The following is a 13487-nucleotide window of genomic DNA, read 5'->3' on the forward strand; positions in this document are numbered from 1 at the left end:
TCCTATAGGGCCCGATGGGAAGGAGATCCATGTAAGCTTAGTGTACGGCCAAGTAGAGTTGGCCGCAAAGTATTCCCAGCAGGACTGTAAATTAGACAGCCTGTTAGATGGTATTGAAGAGGAATACAATTAGTCAAAATGACTATGTAATTGAATTGACATTTATAATGCCTTCTAGCCGGATTGTAGATCATTTGTCATGGCCGACCTTTTCGCTTCAGCCTCGGGACCTGACGGTCCGGAGTGTGTCCGAATTCCCATGCGGTTATATAAGAACTGGGGAACGCATGGAGACCAGGCGTAGGGGTCATTAGTGCGTGAACAGACAAGTGCCCGACTAGTTATGTTATATTACATGGTTAGTAAGAAACATCTTCCAGGGAGAATAGTTCCATTAGGGGTTCCTTTCCCTGGGGGGCATGCCCTAAATGCATGTCCATGCTGCGAAAAGAAACGCAGAAAAACATCTGGGGGCATATAGATAAAGAAAAGGATCATCTTTAGTTCACCGACCGAATATTCCCTTAAGAACTCTAGCTTTCGGCTTCACCCAGTCTGAGGTACACGTCCGGCTGACCCGGCAGTAACAATCGCAGAGGTGCTCCCTTTACCACCTAGCCGAACAATCGGGAACGTAGGGGTAAGCACAGGAGCCAGGCAACCCATCTTGGCCAAAACTTAAGTCATATCGATGCATATAATGGTGAATAAAAGGTACATGCGGAAGTTTGACACATGTGTTGGGCATGAAGCCCATATAAATAAGCTTCTGTTTAAAGAAGCCCCCAGGTTTACTGAGCGCGGATAGCGCGTCACTTTATGAGCCTTTAAAGGTTATAAGAGGGAGAAAGAGAGAGAAGGAGAGAAATGTAAGACAGAAAGTATATATAAAAAATGGACAGAGTAAGGAGACAAACACAGGATCCGGCGCTGGGCATAGAATCTTCGGAGACGGGCTGTGTTCCATGGGTTCGGCTCGAGTCGGCTATCCGATGACTTTCGCAGGCGGTACGCTCCACCAGTCAGGACTTGGTCAATTATGAAGGGACCTTCCCACTTAGGCTTGAGTTTGTCCTTTTTCTTGTTCGGTAGGCGTAGAACTAATTCGCCAACGTTGTAATTTTTGGCCCGTACTTCTCTACTTTGGTATCATCGAGCCTGCTGTTGATAGAATGCGGAACGGGCTTTTGCCACGTCACGCTCCTCCTCTAATGCGTCCAAACTATCCTGCCGATCGAGCTCGGCTTCTCTTTCCTCGTACATGCGCACTCGAGGTGAGTCATGAATTATGTCGCAAGGCAAAACTGCCTCTGCACCGTACACCATAAAGAATGGTGTGTATCCGGTGGTGCGATTCGGCGTGGTCCGCAGCCCCCAGAGTACGGAGTCGAGCTCCTCTACCCAGTGCGTGTTAGATTCCTTGAGGGACCGCACTAATCTGGGTTTAATGCCGCTCATGATAAGACCATTTGCGCGTTCGACCTGGCCGTTAGTTTGTGGGTGATAGACGGAAGCATAATCGAGCTTTATTCCCATGTTTTTGCACTAGAGTTTTACCTCGTCGGCCGTCAAGTTCGTGCCATTATGAGTGATGATGCTGTTGGGGACGCCGTAACGGTGTACAACCCCGGATATAAAGTCTATCACAGGTCCGGATTCGGCCGTCTTAACAGGCTTGGCTTCTATCCATTTGGTGAACTTGTCCACCATGACCAGTAAGTATTTGTGCTTGTGAGTTCCGCCTTTAAGGGGTCCAACCATATCAAGCCCCCAGACCACAAAGGGCCAAGTGATGGGGATAGTTTGGAGGGCGGTGGGTGGCATATGGCTTTGGTTTGCAAAGAGCTGGCAACCGGTGCATCTTTGGACTAAGTCCTAGGCGTCTGCCCGGGCTGTCGGCCAGTAAAAGCCCGTGCGGAAGGCCTTGCTCACAAGGGACCGAGCTGCGGCGTGATGACCGCTGAGTCCGGCATGAATTTCAGCCAGGAGGTTCCACCCTTCCTCTTCGGAGATACACCTTTGAAGGACTCCGGTAGTGCTTTTCTTATAAAGCTCTCCCTCATGGACTTTGTAGCCTTTGGATCGCCGCACTATGCAGCGTGCCTCGTGTTGGTCCTCGGGGAGTTCCTGCCTAATAAGGTAGGCGAGGAATGGTTCTATCCACGGGGCGATGACGGCCATTATTTCGTGGGCTGAAGGTGTTATCTCATTGGCGGAGCCGCCGATTGTGTCAGAATGTTCAGTGTCGGGCAGTGCGGTTGGGTCCGGGCTGTTGTTATACGGCTCCCCTTCCCATATTACGGATGGCTTGAACAGCCTTTCCAAGAAGATGTTAGGGGGGGACTGCATCGCGTTTTGCGCCGATGCGTGCCAGGACATCTGTCGCCTGATTATTTTCCCGAGCTATGTGGTGAAATTCAAGCCCTTCGAACCGAGCTGACATTTTTAGGACGGCGTTGCGATAAGCCGCCATCTTTGGATCCTTGGCGTCGAAGTCTCCATTTATTTGGGATATTGCGAGGTTCGAGTCCATGCGCACCTCTAGGCGTTGAATTCCCATGGATACTGCCATCCGGAGACCATGTAAAAGGGCCTCATATTCGGCTGCATTGTTGGAGTCTGTGTACATAATCTGGAGTACGTATTGAACTGTGTCTCCTGTGGGGGACGTCAAAACGACGCCAGCCCCCAGTCCGGCCATCATCTTGGAGCCGTTGAAATGCATGATCCAATTTGAATATGTGTCGTACTCTTTAGGGAGTTCCGCCTCCGTCCATTCTGCGACAAAGTCGGCCAAGACTTACGACTTGATGGCTCGTCGTGGCTTATAAGTTATGTCGAACGGTAGGAGCTCAATGGCCCATTTTGCAATCCGGCCCATTGCGTCACGGTTGTTTATAATATCGTTAAGTGGTACTTCCGAGGCTACTGTTATTGAACACTCTTGAAAGTAGTGTCGTAGCTTCCGGGATGCCATGAATACCGCATACGCGATCTTTTGATAATGCGGGTACCGTGATTTGCAGGGAGTGAGGACAGTGGACACATAATAGACCGGCTTTTGAAGGGGGAATTTGTGTCTGTCCGTTTCTTGTTCGACAACGAGTACTGCGCTTATAACCTGATGTGTAGCTTCAATGTACAATAGCATTGGTTCGCCAGGGTTTGGTGCGGCCAGGACTGGGTTTGTTGCCAACATGGCTTTTATTTCGTCGAGTCTGGCCATGGCTGCATCCGTCCATTCGAAGTGTTCGGTGCACCGAAGGAGGTGGTAAAGGGGTAGGGCCTTTTCTCCCAAGCGGGAGATAAAGCGGCTTAGAGCCGCCACGCATCCGGTTAACTTTTGTATTTGTTTGAGGTCCCGTGGGATATCCAGTTGCGACAGAGCTCGGATCTTGGTTGGGTTTTCTTCAATTCCTCTACCGGATACAATGAAGCCCAAGAGCTTTCTGGCTGGAACGCTGAAAACGCATTTTTCCGGGTTGAGCTTGATGTCGTATGTTCGGAGGTTATCGAATGTGAGCCTCAAGTCGTCTACTAGAGATTCAACATGTCTTGTTTTGATGACCACATCATCTACATATGCCTCCACTGTTTTGCCGATCTGGTTTGCCAGACATGTCTGAATCATGCGTTGATATGTTGCGCCGGCATTTTTAAGCCCGAAGGGCATTGTGTTGAAGCAGAAAGGGTCGTATGGTGTGATGAATGCTATTGCGGCCTGGTCTGATTCTGCCATCTTGATTTGATGGTAGCCGAAATATGCGTCAAGAAAACAGAACGAATCATGTCCGGCGATAGCATCGATGATTTGATCGATGCGGGGGAGGGGGAAGGGATCCTTTGGGCAAGCCTTGTTAAGGTCTTTAAAATCGACGCATAGGCGCCAGGATTTGTCCTTCTTTGGTACCATCACCAAGTTTGCTAGCCAGTCCGGATGTTTTATATCTCTGATGAATCCGGCCTCCAATAGCTTTGCTAGCTCCTCTCCCATGGCTTGTCTCTTAGGTTCGGAAAAACGTCGAAGAGCCTGTTTGACAGGTTTGAATCCTGTTCGGATATTTAAGCTGTGCTCGGCCAACCTGCGTGGGATTCCTGGCATGTCTGAAGGGTGCCAGGCGAAAATGTCCCAGTTCTCTCATAGGAACTCTCGCAGTGCGGCGTCTACGTCAGGGTTTAATTGTGCCCCGATGGAAGCTGTTTTATTGGGGTCCGTTGGATGGACTTGGAATTTGACTATTTCATCTGCTGGTTTAAAGGAAGTGGACTTGCATCTTTTGTCGAGTACCATGTCGTCCCTATTCACCGTAGAGCGCAGCGCAGTCAGTTCCTTAGCCGCTAGGGCCAGTGCGGCTGTCTTGTTTTCGGCGCGGAGTGCTATGTCCAGATCACTAGCGAGAGTGATGATCCCGTTGGGCCCAGGCATCTTGAGCTTCATGTACCCGTAATGGGGTATTGCTTCGAAGATTGTAAACGCTTCCCGCCCTAGCAGAGCGTGATAACCGCTGCTGAACGGGGCCACATGGAACGTGACCTCTTCGGACCTGTAATTATCTGGCGTGCCGAACACCACATCTAGTGTGATTTTTCCTGTACAGCGCGCTTCCCGACTGGGGATTATTCCTCTAAAGGTTGTGCTGCTTCGCACGATGCGGTTCCAGTCTATTTCCATTTTTTGAAGAGTTTCCTCATAAATGAGGTTCAATCCGCTGCCGCCGTCCATGAGTACCTTGGTAAGACGAAAGCCGTCCACTATTGGACTGAGGACCAATGCGGCTGGAGCTCGGGCTGTTCGGAATTTAGGTTCATCACTGGCGTTAAAGGTAATAGCCGTGTCACTCCATGGGTTTATTGTTGCTACTTGGTAGACTTCGGCAAGGCTGCGGAGTGCCCTTTTTCGCGTATTATTTGATGCGAAGGTCTCGAAGACTGTTAATACCGTATTGGTGTCTCTGGGGTGGCTTTCTGTGGCCTCCGGAATTAGGAGATTTTCGCCAATTTTGGCCACTTGCCGGAGTATCCAACATGCTCTAAGGCTGTGAGTTGGTGTGGCGTCCTCTGTATTGTGAATTTTATAGGGTCCATTAAGCCATCCTTCCAATATGGTTCCATGCCCTGTAGAGGATTTTTGCTTTTTGGCGTTTGACCCGGGTGTCTGGCGATGATGCACCCTTTTATTTCGGACTGGGTTTGCATTCAGGGCCGGATTGTCCCAAAATTTTATTTCGGTTTTCCGGGCGCTTTCCATCGCACAGTACTTTCGTACTATGGACGCCAAGTCAGCGAAGCATGTAATATCATGGCGACTTATGGCGTTGAGGATTCCCTTGTCCATGCAATTATTGCAGAAGAATGAAATCGCGTCTTCCTCGCGGCAGTCCTTTATCCTGTTCATAACCAGGAGGAATCTGGCCCAGTAATGATGTACTGTTTCTTCGGGCTCTTGCCTAATTTGGGATAGATCACTAATGTTCGGGTGGGTGGGTGGAATTAAATCCGAAGCCTCACCCCATCTGAGGCTCAGAGGCCGAGGAATTTCTGAACTCAAAAATTTGGATTCCTGGATGTCGTCCAATGAATCCAGTCCGTCGCCTGACTCTAGGTTCAGGTCTTGAGTAATATCCTCCCCTCCGCGGGTATCCGGCTTGGAGGGATCGGGAATCCGGACGTAAGAGTCCTTAAGATAGATGAGGGGTCGCCACACTATCCCTCTACCACGGCAACATGATGGGTGACTTGGGGAGAGTTAATCTCTCTCAGATCGGGTTTAGGCCCAATCTGGTCGTAATCTGTAGCGACTCCCAGGGCGGCGAAGCGATCCAAGAGCTCGTTTATGGAGGAGAGCTCCATTGGATCTAACTGCTCGGCGAGTTCCGAGATGACATGAAGATTGTTTTCGATGGCTCGAGAGGTCATCGTCCGCGTAGAAGCCGAACAGGCGGTCATAAGAAAACCACCTAGCCGGAGGGTTTGGCCAACAGCCAAAGCTCCCTTAGCAACGGTGCCATCTTTAAATACGGGGCGAGGCATCCTTCCTGATGGCGACGACACAGAGGAACTCTCAATGAAAGCACCAATGTCGGTGTCAAAACCGGCGGATCTCGGGTAGGGGGTCCCGAACTGTGCATCTAGGCCGGATGGTAACAGGAGGCAAGGGACACGAAGTTTTACCCAGGTTCGGGCCCTCTCGATGGAGGTAAAACCCTACGTCCTGCTTGATTAATATTGATGATATGGGTAGTACAAGAGTAGATCTACCACGAGATCGAAGAGGCTAAACCCTAGAAGCTAGCCTATGGTATGATTGTTGATGTGTATGTTGTCCTACGGACTAAAACCCTCCGGTTTATATAGACACCGGAGAGGGTTAGGGTTACACAAAGTCGGTTACAATGGTAGGAGATCTAAATATCTGTATCGCCAAGCTTGCCTTCCACGCCAAGGAAAGTCCCTTCCGGACACGAGACGAAGTCTTCAATCTTGTATCTTCATAGTCCAGGAGTTCGGCCGAAGGTATAGTCCGGCTATCCGAACACCCCCTAATCCAGGACTCCCTCGGTGATGATGCCCTTGGAACTTGGTATCTTCATCTTGAGGTAGGCATAATGGGGTATAGCCATGAACTTGGCCAGGGCAGGTCGGCCAAGCAGCGCGTGGTAAGGGCTCTCTAGATCCACCACTTCAAACCACACCGCCTCTCGGCGGAAATGATCCTTGTCCCCGAAGAGGACATCTATCTTGATCTTGCCGATTGGGGAGCAGGACAAGCCGGGTACGATGCCATGGAACACAGTCCGACTGGGCATGAGCTGCTTTGTCTTGATGCTCAGCTTCTCCATGGTGTCGCGGTACAGGATATTGATGCTGCTCCCACCATCTATCAGCACACGGGAGAAACGGGCAGCTCACCTTTCCGTAGCGAGGGTGGCGTCCAGAACCAATGCGTAGGAGCCGGGAGACGGCATCACCTCTGGGTGATCTGTCCAGCTCCAGCTAATAGGCCTTTCGGACCAGTGCATGAATTCTGGGTTGTTGGAGGCGACTGCGTTGACTTCTTGGTGTAGTCGGCGCCGGCTACGCCGATCTTCTGGCTGGCTGGTGAAGACGACGCAGGCGGCATGCTCGTCGGGGTACTCGTCTTGAACTGCCCCGACCGCTGGTCGAGGGGCCAGCTGCGGAGGAGCCGTAGGCGGCTGACCAGCAGGCGGAGGTGGCGCCATCCCCTCACCCTTGGAGATCCGAGTGAGCCAATGGCATTTTCTGGTCGTGTGGTTTGAAGGCTTTGTGCCGCTGTGAAACTTGCAGGGGGCATCAAGTGCTTGCTCGTAGGAGAAAGCCGGCTGCCAAGCCGGCCTGCCGCCCTTCGGCTTCTTGGGTGTGGGCCGTCCTTCGGGTTGTTCGTCCTCGACTGTGGCCACCTGCCAACTGGTGGAAGGCGGCAGGGGAGCCTTGTGCTTTTGGGCGTTCTGGTGCGGGCGCTAGCTGGATTCTCCGGCCGGCGTCTTGGGACTCGGAGCGAGCACCTTCCTGGAGGCGTCTACTCGGAGCTCGGTCTTCATCGAGGAATCAGCCGTGGCGTATTTATCAGCTATGACCGGTAGCTTGTCAAGCGTAGTCGGCTCGCCGCAGAGGAGTCGGTGCTTGAGGAGGGTGCCTTCTCGGCACCCGGTGGTGAAGTACTCTATAGCTTGGACCTCATGCACTCCCTCGCAGGAATTGCGGAGCTCGGCCCAATGCGTGACGTAGTCGCGAGTCGATTCGTTGGGCCCTTGGACGCACAAGGAGCTGTCGAGGCTTAGGAGCCCGCTTGTAGGTGCTGGTGAAGTTGCGTATGAAGGCTTCAGTGAAGTCTAGCCAGCTGTTGACATTGTAAGGCTTGAGGCTGTTAAGCCAGGTGCGCGTCGTGCCCTGGAGCATGAGGGGCTCATATTTTACAGCAACACGCCTGTTGCCGTTTGCGATGCTAACCGCGATGGAGTAGTTGATCAACCAATCCTCCGGCTTCACAGAGCCGTTGTACTTGGGCGTATCTCTTGGGAGCGAGAACCCTTTGGGGAAGGGCTCGTCGCGGATGCAGGGGCCGAAGCAAGACAGGCCGACATCACCTTCTTCTTCCAGAGCCAGGGATCGCGCAAGGCGGTCGATCCGGTGGCGGGCATCATTCTCGCCGACTCCTTCGCAACGACCCAGCCGGCCGCTGAGAGTCGGATGCGTGACAGGCGGCGGGGTATGGTATCTCTCCCCACGAGGCGGAGGAGGAGGAGGGTTGCCCCGCCACTCCACAGCTCGAGGGCGGCCCTCGGCGTCACGCTCGATGGAGATTCGAGTCCGGCTGCGGCTATTAGTTGGCTCCTTTTCTTTTCTCACGCAGGTGTTGCCCGCGGTCGGTGTGCGGGACATCGCGTCGTGCTCTCGGCGCGAGGGAGGACTCTCGGCACGGACGCCGGCTTCATGCCGCTCTGTGGCCGCGTCGATAAGTTGCTGGATGCGTCTGGTCATATAAGGGAGCTCATCAGGCCCCAGCCCATTCAACTCGTCTGCGGCCGCCTGGGCGGCGCGCAAGTTCTCGAGAGGTGTGGCATAGACTGGGCAGTTTGCTCCCAGCATGCCGGTGATAGCCGCGCCGTGTTTCTTGACGATACCGACGCGGCTCGGCCCGTCGGGAGGCGGCGTGCCGAAGGCAGCACGGTCGACCTCGCACTGGTGAGCCTCAGTGATGCATCTCATGGTGGCGAGCCTCTGGCCCTCCGCAACGAGGGCGAGGCGGCGCGCCTCCAATGTCTTGGCGTCCGCGTCGGCTGGGACGGGGACGGACAAGTCGTGTAGCGCCGTCTGCAGAGCGTCGTGGACGTTTTTGCCTGAGGGGGCACCGTGGCTGATGACCAGTACCTTGATGATGGCACTGCCGCTGCTGTCGGCTCGAGGAAGAGGATCATTGATGACCACCACGTTGGTGGGGAAGGCGTCAAGGGATACCGTGTCGGAGTCGACAAGCATCGGGTCGGTGGAGCCAACCGACTCCAAGTCCGCGGCAAGCTCGCTGGAGACGTGGAGTTGATCGAGGTGGCTGACGAGGTGGCTCTCGGGGCAGTCTGTGCCCGCGTCAGACGCGGGCTCGTCAGAGATGCGAGCCTCGCCAAGAAGATCGGCGAGGCAGCTCGCCGCACAGGCGTCGGCGACGTCCTGCAGCGCATCGGGGCAAGCGCCATCGGGCGTGCCAGGCTTGCTATGCACGTTGGGAAGGAAAAGGGTTCCCGTCCAGAGCAGGTCTCCGAACGATGATGCACCCAGCCCCACGGTGGGCGCCAAATGTTGGGTGGTTGGTGCGACATATGCCAATGGATGGCTTATCATTGTGGGAACCAATAAAACATCGCCGGTGCCTGGAAACGGGATAAGGCGAAGACATGCACGCCGGCGAATCTTACCCAGCTTCAGGGCTCTCCGTGGAGATAACACCCCTAATGCTGCTCTGCGGGGTCTCCGCATGATCACTAGCTCAAAGGGTAGCTACAGAATGCTCCTTGAGCTGTTCGGTGAAAGGATGAAGGAGGGCCAGGCTAGCCCGCTCCTCTTCTCCTTGTGGTGTCTAAAATCTATCCAAAGAGCGATCTCCCCTGCATGGGAACCCTGGGGGGTTTATATAGGCCTACCCCCCAAGGGTACAATGGTAATCCGGCTGGGCGTGGGCCCCAGCCGTCTATGTCTACGCCCGCCGGCTTCTCCGCCGAATGGTTGGGCCCGCCGACTGGTGGGCCCGCCGGCTGCCGACCCTTTGGCCGACAGGCCGGCCCCACCGCCCGGGGGTCTTGTCGGGGGCTGTTACTATTACCTTGCCCCTGGTGAAGATGGCTTTGTCGTGGTAAGCATGGCTACAGTGCCGCCGCGAGGCGGCTCATCACTGTAACCTTACCTTCTCTTGTCTCCTTAATGAAGCTCCTCCTTGGAGGGAGAAAGCTGGCCGGCTATCGGAAGCCGGCCATATCCCTGGCCGGCTGCGGGAAGCCCGGCCGCCTTTGGGATCTCCCTGACCAAGGGGGCCCACCACCCATGGGTCGTACTGGCCGCTCGTCGTGTGTGACGTCACGATCATCGTGGCAACAGTGCCGCGCCGGACGGGGATGGCCGCCCCGTATGGTGCACTGTGGCCAGGCGTGCGCCGGGATTCGGGGGTGGCAGGCTTTTCTGTAGCCACGCCCCGTCTTGTCGCTGTTATGTGGGTGCAGACTCTGAGGGCGAGATCTTAGCCGCCTGCTGAGGGGCCAGCTCCTAGGAGTCGGCCTTCTCGTGGTCTTGTTTCTCAAAGATTTCAGGGCTGGGCCGCCTTCGCGCAGCCGGTTTGAGAGGTAGCCGGCTAGGGGAAGGCGGCCCCGTGTCTTGGACGCTTGGAGGCTTGATCGGTCTGTAATTTTTCTGAAGTACCAGGGGAAGCCGGCTAGGCTACCCGTGGTCATTTACTCCGACAAGAAGTTAGCCCCGAGGCCCCGCTGGCCCCGGAGGTGCCAACATCCGGCTCAGGTGCTGGGGTCCGAGAGGCTCAGGAGCCTCCTGCCTCCTAGGCCATGGTGACGACAACGCCTCTTCCTCCTCCTTCTACCATGTTGCTGACCCCAGGTTCCTCCGCTTCTCCTGACGTCCTAGAGCGGGCCCTTTCTGAGATGGCCCGGTTGCAAGAAGATCTTCAGGGCCCCGAACCCCTCCTGGCGGCTGGGCGCCTGGAGCTGGTCTCTGGCTGGCTTCATTCTGACGTGTCCGTTCGGGCGGTGCTGAGCCAGGCCGCTGCAACCTCCGAGGGGGAGAAGCGAGCCGCAGCTCAGGCAGTAGTTTCTCACGAGGCAGCGCTGAAGGACGTCGAGGCCACCCAAGGTCGCTGCCGGGTGCTGGAGGCCGAGCTAAAGATCCTGCACGAAGAGCGTGTAGAAGATGCGCGTGGCCGTAAGGCGGAGGAAGAGAGGATGAAGGCCCGGGAGGACACCATCAAGGGTTGCGACGCCGATCTGGAGCAGTTGGCACAGGCGCAGGCCGTTGAGCGCGGCTGGCTAGAGGAGCTGGAGCGAAAGGTGCAGGAGGAGAAAGCCAAACTTGACGCCAAGGCGAAGGTTCTGGCCGAGGACCATGCAGCCTTCGCGCTCCTCGAGAAGAGGTCTCGCGAGGCTCTGAAGACACTTTATGAGAAGGGCTTGGAGAAGCCGCTGGCCACCGATGAGGACGGCCCCGCCCAGCTGCTTCCCTACTTGGTCGAGGCGCTCGAGGAAGTCGTGGACGGCATCGGCCCCATGGCAGAGGAAGAGGCTCGCGTCCTTTCTTCAGCTGCGCTGACACGCGTCTTCAGCCACCTCCATCTTCGCGATCCTGCCTCCCGCCTTGACAAGCTGCTGGAGCATGTGGATGACGAGCGCTACGCAGCTGCTGCCGCAGCCATGAAGGGTCGGGTGGAGGCCCTGATGCAGAAGTTCTGCGCCTTCGCCCCCGTGCCTTCGACCGGCGGTACAGGTGAAGGCATCGCCACCTAGGAGGGGGCGCCTCTTGCGGGCGCCGATAGCATCCAGGGATGACTTGCTTGCAGCTCCTTTCCTGTTTAAGCTCCTGCAGCATGTACTGTGCCTCGTGGAGGCGCTTAAACTTGTGTTTGATACTCAGAGAACAATATGTCTTGTAATATTTGCTTTGAGATTTTATGATTTCTTTCCCATTTGCTTTACGTTCTATGTTGGAGAGCCCGACCCCGCGCATACCTCAGCCGCCATTGGGCCGACCGGATCACCCAGGACGGACCAAGGAGTGAGGGGCTACGTGGTAAGTTAGGCTCCTGAGTCGCGATGCTCAGGAGTCCCCCTTAACGCGCAAACAACTTGTGGAAAGGAAATGCAAGGGTAGGTCTAGTGTTCGACGTCGGCAGGGCCCGACCCCGCGCATACCTCAGCTGCCATTGGGCCGACCGGATCACCAGGACGGACCAAGGAGTGAGGGGCTACGTGGTCAGTTAGGCTCCTGAATCGTGATGCTCAGGAGTCCCCCTTGACGTTCAAACGACCTTCGTATCTTAGCTCCGCTTGGGAGGGTGCACGACGACCAGGTCCGAGGGACCTGGCGGGGTGGCGTACGCTTGGGTGTGACCCGAGTGCAGCCCCCGTGCCCAGCCCCCTCGCGCGACTCTCCCGAGGGGAGGTGTTGTGATGAGGCCAAACACGGAGCCCGGAGGCTCCCTGAGGTTAGTACGGCCGTGAGGCCGCCCTAAGTTGTTTATCAGTAGGACGAACCATGGTGCTTCCACACTTGCATGGGCATAGCCGCTCCTCGGCAGTGTCGACTGCCAGCATGGAGCATGGTGCTTCCACTGGTACGTGGGAGGGGACTCCCTACTGCGGAGAGCCCTCGGGGCGTGTACAGCCCCGCCCTGACACGTGGCTTGCACGACAGGGCTGGAGGACGTGTCTCTGGGCACTCGTGAGCCAGCGCGGGACTCACGAGGCCCTACCACAAGGCGGGTTGTGCCTGGTCTTGATTCTTGTTCGTTTTGGTGGTCCTGCGAGGTGGTTAGACAACCTGCGCCAGACGAATCTCCTGAGGTTATCGCGTGAGAAGGCCAAGCACCGACAGCCCCAGGAGGTGACGTGAACGGGGCCGGCCCGCTAGATAGAGCTCAGCCATTGGATTTATCAACGCTGGAGGGACGGGCCCGAGCACAGACGCCGTGCCTAACCTTCTCACGCGAAGGGTCCTAAAGAAAGACGGCCGGCGCGCGGCTCCCGTGGTAGGTGACAATCAAGCAGGTGATAGTCATAGATAGATTAAGCATGGAAAGCAAACATGCCACTGGGTCAGGCCTGAGCGGCTTGGGGATGATGCAGCCCGAGGGGCGCCCCCAGCAAGGTAAGCTAAATACATAAACAAGAAGCGATACATGCCACAGGGATGGACCCACGCGGCCTGGGAATGATGCAGCCCTGAGGGCGCTCCCAGCTAAATAAACTTGGAAAATGTCACCTGATTCTGTTGATGAAGGAATGTTGGGGCAGCTGAAGGTACGCGACGAAGGGGTTGCTCCACACGAGCCACCGGGGCCCCGAACCTCGGGAGGCTCCATGGGCCCAGGCGGTTTGAGGGAGTCCTGGATTAGGGGGTGTTCGGGTAGCCGGACTATACCTTCAGCCGGACTCCTGGACTATGAAGATACAAGATTGAAGACTTCGTCCCGTGTCCGGATGGGACTTTCCTTGGCGTGGAAGGCAAGCTTGGCGATGCGGATATTCAAGATCTCCTACCATTGTAACCGACTCTATGTAACCCTAACCCTATCCGGTGTCTATATAAACCAGAGGGTTGTAGTCCATAGGCAGTCAACTCCATATACAACAATCATACCATAGGCTAGCTTCTAGGGTTTAGCCTCCTTGATCTCGTGGTAGATCTACTCTTGTACTACCCATATCATCAATATTAATCAAGCAGGACGTAGGGTTTTACCTCCATCAAGAGGGCTCGAA

Source organism: Triticum urartu, chromosome 7A (assembly GCF_056163025.1).
Source record: "Triticum urartu cultivar PI428250 chromosome 7A, HENAU_Tu73, whole genome shotgun sequence".
Taxonomy (NCBI): domain Eukaryota; kingdom Viridiplantae; phylum Streptophyta; class Magnoliopsida; order Poales; family Poaceae; genus Triticum; species Triticum urartu.